Below are 12,636 nucleotides of genomic sequence, written 5' to 3'. Positions count from 1 at the left end.
ACAACTAGCTGATACACCAGAGGTGTTGGCAGACTTAAAACCCCTTGAAAGAAGATTAATTAGTCAACGAATATTATTCATGAAGATGGTAGCCTTACCAAGTGGAAAGCAAAGAGCAATACAAGGTGCAGCTGTTAATGTACCAACTTCACTGCAACCTGTATGTACAGTTCTGCCCAGATTACCAAATCAGGTCAATATAATTCCAATGAAATTGAAAAGGAAACTTGTCTACAAAGGTCATTATCTGTATGACTATGTTAGGCCTCAGACGGTTATGCAAGCACTTGTGTGGTTGAAGGAAAATAATCCTCTGTATAAAGATATTAATGTGAATATTGACTGGGAAAAACACTGGAAAAAGGAAGACAATGAACTATGGAAAGCTCTCATCATTGATAAATCTAATGGCAACGTGAAAGAAGTACAGACTGATGAATCAAATACAGAGCAATTAGCACATACTTCCATACCTATAGAACAAGTGGAAGAACGCCAAATTCAAATTCAAATTTCCCATTTACCTGTGCCGCAGAATATTGCTACAGTGGCAGCAGAAAATAATTTCAGGGTCCAGAATGTACCAGGAAATGGCAATTGTTTTTTTTCTGCGGTTAGTTTGACAATGAGAGAAGCAGGTCTACAGGTTACATCACCAGATGAGCTACGACAACATCTTGTGAATTTTATGAGAAGCACTGACAGTACCAGGTACCAAGAATTTATAGCTGATCCAACAACCATGAGAGATAATATAGACGATGCTGGGCCTGCAAGAGATACTGATTTGGCTATTGCCCATATTCCAGACCCAGTTGACAGACAAGAACAAATGTGGTATAGATATATTGATAGACTTGAAAATGAAAATGCATGGGCAGATAATGTGTCAGTGCAAGCACTGAGTGACATGATGTACATAGAAATTAGAATATTGGCTACTCTTAATCCCAACAATTTCACCATAATTCGACCACAAGGTTCACAAATGAACGAACAGTTACCTAACATTACACTTGGTCTCATTGACCAAATGCACTATGTAGCATTATTTGCAACCAGAGAAAGTGATGATGATGAACAAAGTGTCAATCAGACCTTGAACAGTGAAAAATTACAGGAAGAGGAAGATGACAGAATGGCATTTGAGGAAAGTGCCAACAGGTGTGGTTTACCTTTGGATACCTGTCTTCAGGTTGAAACAAGTGACGACCTTGATAAGATAATCTCTGTCGCACCAGGTGAAAATCAAAAGCCAATAGCCTTTTTGACTGATGAACATTTTGAAGAACTTGCCAACCCAGACAAATATCCTGATGCCAAAAATACATTCTCAACTAAACGAAATATCAGACTGACTACAAGGAAGTATTTTAATCAAAGGCTTTTGCATCATGATGGCCGATTTGCAAAGGATGTTGAATACCTATTGGCATCTCAGTATGTGGTTGAAGCAGAACAGGTTAAAAAGGAAGCCAACATAGCTTTAAAACAACTAGGAAGTGCCCTGCATGATGGCAAGAAAATAACTGCAGGAATGTTGAAAAATGCAGAAAATATCAGAACACTAGTTCGAAAAGACGTTGCATTCAAATTTCTTAAGAATGTAGAGGAACACCTGCCTATTGGAAAAGAACACTGCATGAGGTAATAGCAATGGTACGTCAACTAGGTATTCCTACTTGGTTTCTCACTATGTCAGCAAATGACCTTAACTGGCCAGAAATCATCCAGACTATAGGAAGACAGTATGGCAAACGTTTCACTGACGATGACATTCATGACATGCCATGGGAAGAAAAATCTCTTTGGCTGAGGACAAATCCAGTTACAGCTGCTAGAATGTTTAACTACAGAGTTCAATCATTCTACAAAGAGTTTGTCTGCAGTGCAGCAAATCCTATTGGAAAGATTCAGGACTTCTTCTACAGAATAGAATTTCAAGCAAGAGGATCACCTCATGCTCACTGCATCCTGTGGGTAGAGAACGCACCTAGACTAGACTCAAATACAGATGAGGAAATCATACAGTTCATAGATCAATATCAGACTTGTGAAATGAATGATTTGTCTAAAAAATACCAAAGTCACAGACATTCAAGAACATGCAAAAGAAATGGTGGCTGCAGGTTTCATTTTCCAAGACCAGTTTCTCCGTGTACAGTTGTAGCAAGGAAACCTGACATTGATGACAATATTGATAATGAACAAGTCATTAAACTATTGGCAAAAGTTTTTGATGTTCTCAACGATGCTGACCTAGACAATGATACATCCGTCACTGAAGTACTAGAGAAAGCTGGACTCACAGAAGAACTCTACATGGAAGCATTAAAAGTTTCATTTTCTGGTACAAACATAGTCCTGAAAAGAGATGCCAATGCCAGATGGATCAACTGTTACAATTATAACATTCTTAGCACCTGGCAAGCAAACATAGACCTCCAGTTCATACTTGATCCATATGCATGCATTATGTACATATGCAGTTACATGATGAAAAGTGAAAAAGTTATGAGTGATCTGTTAAGAAATGTTGCTAAAGAGAACCAAACCAGTGAACTAAGGCAGCAACTAGACAAAGTTGGATCAAAGTTCTTGAACAGCAGAGAAGTGAGCGCACAAGAAGCAGCGTACAGACTCCTGTCATTACCACTTAAGATGTCAACAAGATCTCATCAGTTCATAAATACCAATCCAAAAGATAAACGCGTTTCAATGGTGAAACCCTCAGCAATTGTTGAAGAAATGGCTGATGATAGAGAGGATCTGTTTTGTACAAGCATGATCGAAAGATATGCTTTGAGACCAGATACACTAGAGGGCACCTGTTTAGCAGAATTTGTAGCAAACTATGTTGTAGATACAAGGAAAAAACATGACGATAACAATGAAAATGATCATGACATGGACCTCATAGAGACTGAAGAACCAAGAAATCAATGCCCAAGGATTACTCTAAAAGGCGGACTAGGTCGCATGTACAAAAGAAAGAAAGAAGCAATTGTCAGATTTTTCAAGCCAAAAGAAGGTGAAGAAAGGTTCAGACATATGCTCATGTTATATTGGCCGTGGCGAAATGAACAATCCTTCAAAGGAGAACATGAAACATACGGAGATCATTTTCTCGAGGTCATTGAAGTAATATCAGAAAATCAAAGAAGGTATACACGTGACCTAGATGACACTGATGAAATTATCAATAACTTGGAAAACAATGAAGTACCACAACATGCATGGGATAAAATTGCACCAACTGTAGAGGCTCAAGAAGCAAAGGATAATGCTGAAGGTGAAAGTATTGAACAAGATGCTGGTATAGCCGAAGTAAGAATGTTGACCTACAGAGTGGAACGTCCAGAAAAGATGATACTGTGTATGGTGAACTGAATGCTAGATTTACTTCTGAAGCAAACAAGACTCTGATGACATTTGATGAATACTGTCAAAGTATGAGAACGCTGAACACTGAACAACGTGAAGTTATTATGCGGCACAGGAAATGAGTAGTATAGCAGGTACCTAGCGATTCAATGGACCTATTTAGCATGCAAATTAGCGCCCTAATTGCATATTTAATGAGGTCCTTTTGTTCTCAAGGTCATGACCTTGAGTTGAGGAAAAGATGGGTCAAAAACCTTGAACTTGAGAGTTAGAATGATGTTTGTGGAGGTTATCCTTGATAGTTAAGGTAATTAGTGTGCTAATAAGTGCCCTAATTAACAGTGCCCACAACTTCCAGGGACTTATTTTCCCAGGATGACACTTTCTACTTTTACACCGGCACGTTCCGAAACATCACCGACGCATGCGATCCATAGAAATGTGTGGTATTGTCCATCACCTGGGCATAGACACGCGCCCATAGAAATTGTCTCTACTCATGTTGAGGGCCAGCTGTCAAAATGTGAAGAGAAAACATTGTATTCATTACGCCTCCTTCTAATGCTGTTTAATAAAACACTTGAATAAAATTGTTGTATTGCTATTTATGCAGCACGTTTCCAAATGAATGCGTGCAGAAGTGTGACAAAGAAGCGCCCGTCGCGTGTCCTATATCCCAGGTGTGCCTTTGTCAGAAGTAGGGGACTGAGTGGTCCTTATAAGATCTTCGATGAAGTAATTGTATTGTTCTATTCTAATCAGAGCGCCAAACACCCCAGGATGAAAGTGCCCATCAATCAGGCATCTGTCTGATATAAACTATAGCCTAGCAGAGGCCATACCATCTGTTTTTAAAATAAAAGTAGGGTTGCCCTCATTAAGTCGTGACCTGGTTTTGAGGACACGCTTATGTCTAAACAAATCAGGGGACGCTGCCGTCCCCTCATCAGGACGCGGTGTGGCTGTAGCTGGTTGCACCGAAACTTCAGTCAAAGAAATCAAGATGTGTCATTTAAGTACACGCCAGTAAATTGTCAAAATTGCGCCAAAACTTGACATCATTAAAGGTTGGGCATATTTAAAAAAAACATCTGCCACGGAGATGCCTTTGAGATTTCAAATAAAAAGGGCGAAATGCGATGACCAAATCATCAGTTCATCTGAACGAAGGACGAGAGCAGAGCGACACGTGTTTACCGATTTCAAGTTCAACAAATTTACCGTGTTCTTCCGTTGATCGAAATTCAAGGAGTTTGTTGAAATCAACATCGGGGGATAAAATGTCAAGCAAGAAAGGTAAGAGCGCATTTTGATACATTTTGCTTCGCTTTGTATTGAGTGCGTGTCGATTACCGTTCAACACCTGTGTTTGGTGGAAAAAACCTAATGATTCTAAAGTGTGATCGTATACATAGTATATGGTCTGCGGGCTGTATTATAGTCATGTTGAACCATGCGGTCATTCATTAGTCAAAATGATGTCTCAAAGCGTGCATCGCTGCCGCGCGTCTGTATGGCTGTCTATTGCCTTGGCGCTTTTCATGGTGGAATGTGTATTGCTTTTTGTATACGCGTCTTATATGAAGAAAACAAAATGTCCTGTTGACAGGCTTATATCACAGTCCGATTTAAATGTAACGGTATTGTACCCTGATGAAGTCGGTGGTCGTTTACCAAACTTCCCAAACTGTACGATGAACGTATCATTAGGAAATGAGATTTATTTGCACGTTTGCTACTATCAAAATGTGCAGGTGGTAGATATTCGGAAATTCATAGAGCAGAGAGCGCAATTTATCGGTATTGGGCTTATGAAACAAAATTGGTACGCTCTAAGAGAGAGAATGGCTGAAATATCGGAATATCTGCATGATTGATGAGTGTCATTGAGACAATATTTTTAGATAAAAGTAAACCCATGTGCATTATATGTCATTTGATGTCAGACGAGCATCATGAACGGTCTACCAGTATCTGTTAGGGCATCGTTAAATTTTGTTCTACACGAACAATTTACACCCCGTGGTAAAGAACCAGTGGATAGTGTTTTTGTAGTGGGTCAGGATGTGTACGATGAGTTGGTTGCTCAAAATGAAAACGTCAAAATCATCTCTCTTGGCAATATAATGATTGGGGGGAATCTTTTCTGTCTGAATCGCAGTATACCGATGAAACAGAAATATGGGCCATTTGAGATGTCTGAAATTTTCACAATGGAGCGATGCACGGTGTGGGAGCCTGTTGAATGCATGGAATATCTTGCAAAATTTTCGGATATTCTAGCGTTATCTAGGCCGGAAGGTTGGGAACTGCAGCAAAACGGAAAAGTTGTATTGCAACGATTTCCCCCTGATTATGTGCGAAAATCACTCGAATTTGCATTTTCATCCTACAAACCTGAATTGGAATTGTGCGATGGTGTCATCGTGGTTCCTGGCACAATTTCGCGTGAAGAAAGTACTGATGATCCACGTGTTACAGTTATCGAAAGAGATACATTGCACATCGTTAAAATCGAAATAGCTCCTAAACACTGGTTCATTTTGCAAAGCTGTCGCTCAGCATATTATGAAAATGACAGTAACTATTATCTGGCATTTAAGGATGCAATGCAATAAAGGTGAACGTTTGAACGAGTCGGAACACTGAATTGATGGATGCTACTGTATACCTGTAAAAAGCATACTTAATAAATTGTCAATGGTGAATGCACGTCAGCGTCTAAGTCCTTTAAAGTATAGAAGGGTAAGTTTATATTGTTTTGTTCAGACTGCCAGTAGATGTCCGATATCGGGTTAGCGTTTACTAAAGACGTGCTACTTTTTTTATTTTTCAGTAAACAGCAGTTGTATAATGGAAAAAAATAGTGACAGAGACGCCGAAACACACCGCAGTTACGCCAACGTGGTGTCTGAAAAGAAGCATCCGTGTATCGGTGAGTTGTTTGACAGGCTTGTTTCCGTCAAATCCGCGCAATTCTCTGTTTGAAAACAAATCATGTCATTTATATTAGCTTTTTTATACATGTCTCAGAATGTAACATAACCACAATTTTTATTTATTTGACAGTCATCAACGACTCAGACGATGAATTCGCAGACTCACCCACATGGACGATAGTAGAAAATCGCAAAAGGAAAAGACACTCGCGTAAGTCTCATTTCCATCAAAAACCGATAATTGTCGATGCGCCTCCATATTATCGCTTTTGCATGCAACGTTTTTACGCCGAAAACATAACGGAACGCATGTTTTCTTCAACAGGTCTGTCCCTGAAGAAAAGGCAGAAGAAGGCGGATGTCACACCTAAAGCGTCAGTCGCAGCATCTGTGAAAGGTACGTATACGTCTGTGTGGATTTCGTGATCATTTTTGATTCAATGCAGCATAATATTTACGAACCATATTTGAAAGAGACACACTTTTAATCACACTGCGTTTTGTGTGTTTTCAGTGGAAGACAAACGGCCAGTGAAAATTGGGAAAGCGACACGGAAGACGCTGCGACACGCACCCCCGTCTCCTGTAAAGAAGACAAGTAAGTTTCTGCAGTTAGTTGAAAATTGCGAATTTCTCTGTTAAATGTGCGCCATTACACATAATTTACTGTTATTTGATCTTTTATGTCGATTGTAAATCAGGGTATCTTTTCCTGTGATTGTAGAAACATCTGCTGAGACACTCAGAACTGCAAGTGCAACAACATCAACAGCTGCAAGGGCATCACCAATAGGTGGGACAACACCAGCAGTGCCATCTCACAACAATGATGATCATCCGATTGAAGGTGCGTAGCGTAACATGTGACATATTATCAAAAGCAGTTACCAAAAACGTATTGAGTGCTGGTGTTTTAGCAAGCATCTCATTTTTGTTCTGCTGAGAACAAAGCATGTCCATGAGATGTTGCGCTTATATAAAACGTAGTTTGTCTCAGTCATATATGCGTATGCGTATACGCATATATATATATATATATATATATATATATTTCTTCTTTTTCTACAGGGGTGTCCCGCAATAAGACGGATCGTTTGATCGAAACACTGAATTCCATCATGGCAGAACGGATGCAACGGGGAAAATATAGACTACCGCGTGAAATGACGGAGCCACACGAATTCAGGGCAATGGAAAGGGTAGTTAAACCGTTTTATATAACAATAAATACATGTACATGTAGACGTAGGCCTAACAATGCTGGTGATGATGATGATGAACCCAGAATCCCACCATCACAAATACCGGGTTCGCACCAAGCGCCTGCTGTTGTTGATGCATCTGCTGTTGTTTCCGTTGTTGATGAACCGTATGAAATTCCGGATTTCCTACTGGAGACAATTTCTCCGCCTGGTTCTCCGCTCCGTAGAGTATCTCAAGGAGACCAGGACACATCCATACAGGTCCCACTGATTGATGCGCATCAGCAACAACAGCAACAGGTGGACGCGAACTCGGTCGAGTGTTGCACGCCCCCTGTAAATCCGATTGCTGGTTTACCTGTGACAGACGATTCTGCAACCAGTTCAGAATTGCTTGAATTATTGTCGGGCGGGTTTGAAATGCTAATGGAAACGTGTGACACAGATGCACCACTAGTTGATCTATTGCATGGGGCACACGATTCTGTTGGGCATTCAGGACCTCCCGATGATGTATTGTCAACGCTGTTCAGCTCAACAGAGGTTTTGTCTGGCACAGGTGAACGTGTGCTGCAATCGGATAAATCTCCGACAGAGCCAACTGCTCCTCTTGCTATCTCGACAACGGGGACTGATGAAAATCAATCAAATAGGCGCCTCTGTGAGAATATGCAATGGGCGACGCATATGATCGAAGAGCTCGCAAACGGTCAGCGTTTCCTTGAGCCGCTCCCGAGTAAGCAAAGTATAATTCTAGACGCAGTTATAGAGAGGGCGAAACCTTTGCATACACTGGAGCGGCAAACCAACGATGTTTATCACAGTTCTCAACAGGCAACTACGTCAGCCGCTTACGTGATTCCACCTAGTAAGAGGCCAGTTGATTTTCATGCTGGAATAAAGCAAGGGGTACGAAGTAGAGTGGAAGGTAACCGCCCGATTCTTAGGAGTCTACTTTCAGAGGGAAATATACCTGTACATTCAGATGTCGGAGATCGGTACGGTAAGGGCAACATTGCACAAAAACCTCTAAAAGTGCAAAATGTTCCTGAACGTACCATTGTACACCAGTCTTTTTTAGGGGTGGGTCCACACAAACAAAAAGTAACCTAACAGGTGTGCAGACTGGTGGTAACAGGGTTGTTGCGGGCAACGCTCGAAGTGTTGGTGATACGTTTGATGATGATGATGATGATGATGATGATGATAATGATGATGATGATGATGATGAAGAAGGAACACCGTCCATTGATAATGAGTCTGACTCTGATGGGGATGCGGAACGTGAACCAGCGTTTCGTGTCTTAAGCGTTGGTGAAACATACGTTCGAAAATATAAACAAAACGCCATAGAAATGAAAATTAGCGTTGATGGTTTGGAAAAAAGTACTTCATACAATGATGTACTTTTCCATCTGTCCAATGTCTTTTCGGAACTTTTGGCCACACTTATGCGGAACGTCGATTCTCAAGACAGAGTCAGACTTATTGTGTCGGGGGAGGGTCTGCGTCATATCAGTATACCGTTCATAGCCCCTGATCAGATGACCGTAGAGAGGATTTTAACACACTTGGAAAGGGTCACACAGTCAAATGATACGTGGCTTTTTAAAGGGGTATTTCACGTGAGTTTCATACATGTTAGGTTGCCGATCGGTGGTCAGTACGCCAGGGGTATTGCATGTCCTGAAAAAAGGGTGAAAGACAAAGCTACTTTTGTCGAAATAAAAAACAAAGACAATCTTTGCCTGGCACGTGCAATAGTGACGGCAAGAGCACGTGTGTTAAACGACCCGAACTATGAAGGCATCCAAAAAGGTTACATCAAGCACCAACTCCGATTAGCTTCCGAGCTTCACGAAAAAGCAGGGGTGCCCCAGAAAAAATGCGGGATTCCAGAGATGCGAAAATTTCAGGCATATCTGGCTCCAGATTTTCAACTAGTGGTATTTTCTACGCATACTATGAACGGTGTATGTTATAAGGGGCCGCCTGCACAACATCGCTTGAATATCTATCATTACGGTGAACACTATGCCCCTATTATGACTATGACCGGTTTCTTAGAAAAAGCTTATTTTTGCCCTCATTGTGATATAGGTTTCAAGAATTACAAAACACATATTTGCGACAAAACTTGTGCCTGTTGTAAAAACGATGAGGATTGTCCCATCGTTAAGTGGCGAAACTGTACCGATTGTCTACGGGTCTTCAAAAGTAATACGTGTTTTGACAGACACCTTGTCAAAAACCGAAACGATAAGAGTGTGTGCGATATTTTCAAAAAATGTAAAACATGCGCTAAGTGTTACGAAGTGCGGCGCGGAAAGCATACATGCTACATGTCTTTTTGCCATATTTGCGGGTTGAACAGGCCTTTCGCACACGACTGCTATATAAAGAAAACTGTGATAAAGAAAAGGGATCCTGGTGACCCCTTAGAATTTATGAAGTTTGTATTCTACGATTTTGAGTCAACACAGGAGAAAATACTGACTGATGGTTCAAAAGAGCACGTGCCCAATCTGTGTGTTGCACAGCGTTGCTGTCTTTTTTGTGGGAGGGAACAAAGCGCTGAAAATGATGACGACTTGAGCTGTATTGTGTGCGGTGACAGACGTGATGAATGCGTCTTCAAGGGGGCGGATACCGTGACGGAATTTTGTGAATGGTTATTCAACGGCGAAAATATGGGTCGAGTGGCAATCGCTCACAACAACAGGGGTTACGATGCTTTCTTCATCATACAGTATCTTCATCGTGTTGGTATTAAGCCCACAAACGTAATACAGGTGGGACAGAAGTATCTTTCATTCGAAGCGTGCGGTATAAAATTCCTGGATTCATTGAGTTATTTGACAATGCCGCTGAGTGCATTTCCGAAAACGTTTAATCTGAAAGAGTGTCGAAAGGGGTGGTTTCCCCATCACTTTAATACAGCAGAAAATCAAAATTATGTCGGGGAGATACCCGACATGAAGTACTTTGACCCTGAGAGCATGTCTGTTGACGGTAGAAAGGAATTTATGTTGTGGTACGAAAATCAAAAAGGAAAAGATTACAACATGTTCGAGGAGCTTCTTGCATACTGTAAAAGTGACGTTACGATTCTCCGGCGCTGTTGCGTCTTATTCGCTCTGGCTTTTGAAAGCATTCTAAAGGTTAATCCCTTTGAGAAAAGTGCAACCATGGCTTCAGCATGCAGTCGTGTGTACCGTCAAAACTTTATGAAGCCCAACACCATTGGCGTACTACCGCCATACGGCTATACATGCGACAAACAGTCTGCTATAGGTGTCAAGTGGTTGGAATGGTTGATGCGAAAAAACCCAAATCTCTTTATACAACATGCGCAGAACGGGGGCGAAAAGGCGATTGCGAATTACAAAGTAGATGGGTGGGATGAGCGGAATAACGTTGTCTATTCTTTCGACGGGTGTTACTTTCATGGTTGCGAAGTCTGCTTTCCAAATGGAGACACTATGAATCAACGTACAGGTTCCACTATGGGTGAACTGCGCGAACGCACTGCGTTTCGGCGTACTTTCTTGAAAGACCGCGGACACACTGTCATTTCCAAGCGCGAGTGCGAGTTCAGAGCGGAAATTAAGGCAGATCCCGAACTGGCAGCATTTGCAAAAGATCTTAACATCTCCGAGCCTCTGAACCCCCGAGAAGCCTTTTTCGGGGGAAGAACGAACGCTGTGAAACTCTATCACAAATGCAATGAAAACGAAAGCATCAAATATGTCGACTTTACATCGCTTTATCCGTATGTCAATAAATATAAACATTATCCTCTAGGACACCCTGTGGTGTACCGGGGTGAAAATCTGCAAAAGGTTGACGACCCACTGAAGTGCGAAGGTCTTATCAAATGTAAAGTATTACCGCCAAAGCAATTGTATTTTCCTGTTTTACCCCAGAGGACGGGTAACAAGTTGAAGTTTTCTCTTTGTGCGAAGTGTGCGGAGACGACGTCTAAAACGTGTGACCATTCAGACGATGAGCGCGCTCTGATAGGGACATGGGTTATATTTGAAGTCAGAAAAGCGGTTGAAAAGGGCTATCGTCTGGTGAAAACATACGAAATTTGGGATTTCGAGCAAACAACACAATATGATTTTGAGAAGAAAGAGGGAGGCCTATTTACGAGTTTCATTAATACTTTTCTAAAGCAGAAGCAAGAAGCTAGCGGTTGGCCCGATTGGTGTGAGACCGAAGAAGACAAAAAGAAGTACATCGATGATTACGCGCAGCACGAGGGGATCACTTTAGACCGTCACAATATCAAATATAACGCAGGTATGCGCAGTACCTACAAGGCGGGGATATGTGCGTTGTGGGGAAAATTTGGGCAACGAAATAACTTTCTAAAAACATTATATACGGATAGTCCAGAGGTTTATATCAATAAATTGACCGACGATAGCATTGAAGTAACAGATTCTCAATTAGTGAACGAAGAATTCGTTCTTTTGAAATACCGTGAGAAGACTGAATTCATAGAAGCGTGTCCTTACACAAATTGTGTTATTGCAGCTTACACAACTGCACATGCGCGGCTGAAATTGTATGAGGAGTTGGAAAAACTTGATCAACAAGTATTATATTTTGACACTGATAGTATTATATACGTGTACGACAAAACAAACAAAAAACACTTCAACCCACCCCTAGGTGACTATCTGGGGGATTTCAAGGATGAGTTGAACGGCGCATCCATTGAAGAGTTTGTTTCAGGGGGTCCAAAAAACTATGGGTATCGCATCAAAGAGAGTCAAGAGACTGTGTGCAAAGTCCGAGGGTTCACCCTGAACTATGGTAATAGTCAGAAAATCAATTTCGAAACCATGAGATGTTTGGTACAAAACCTGAATTTTTCCGACACCATTTCGGTCGAAAATCCTTACAAAATTCGGCGACGTAAGGATTTCAAAATTACAACAGTTCGGGAGGTGAAAAAGTACGGCTTAGTATACGACAAGCGTTACCTGACAGACGATTTCTTTACATTGCCTTTTGGCTATTAGCTATTATGGCGTCTCTCTCTCTCTCTCTCTCTCTCTCTCTCTCTCTCTCTCTCTCTCACACGTGTATTATTTCACCAT

At 41.3% G+C, this 12,636-nt stretch overlaps 1 long non-coding RNA gene across 1 annotated transcript; it reads left to right on the top strand.

Annotated features, from left to right (window-relative positions):
* The first annotated feature begins 6,835 nt into the window (after positions 1-6,835).
* LOC135487606 (uncharacterized) lies at positions 6,836-7,455 on the top strand. Its single transcript, XR_010446878.1, has 3 exons — positions 6,836-6,921; positions 7,048-7,170; positions 7,392-7,455. It is a non-coding gene; the product is annotated as an uncharacterized LOC135487606 (long non-coding RNA).
* The last annotated feature ends 5,181 nt before the right edge of the window (positions 7,456-12,636 follow it).

Source organism: Lineus longissimus, chromosome 5 (assembly GCF_910592395.1).
Source record: "Lineus longissimus chromosome 5, tnLinLong1.2, whole genome shotgun sequence".
NCBI lineage: Eukaryota > Metazoa > Nemertea > Pilidiophora > Heteronemertea > Lineidae > Lineus > Lineus longissimus.
The sequence above is the reverse complement of the archived record's forward strand: the minus strand, read 5'-3'. Positions and strand labels throughout refer to the sequence as shown.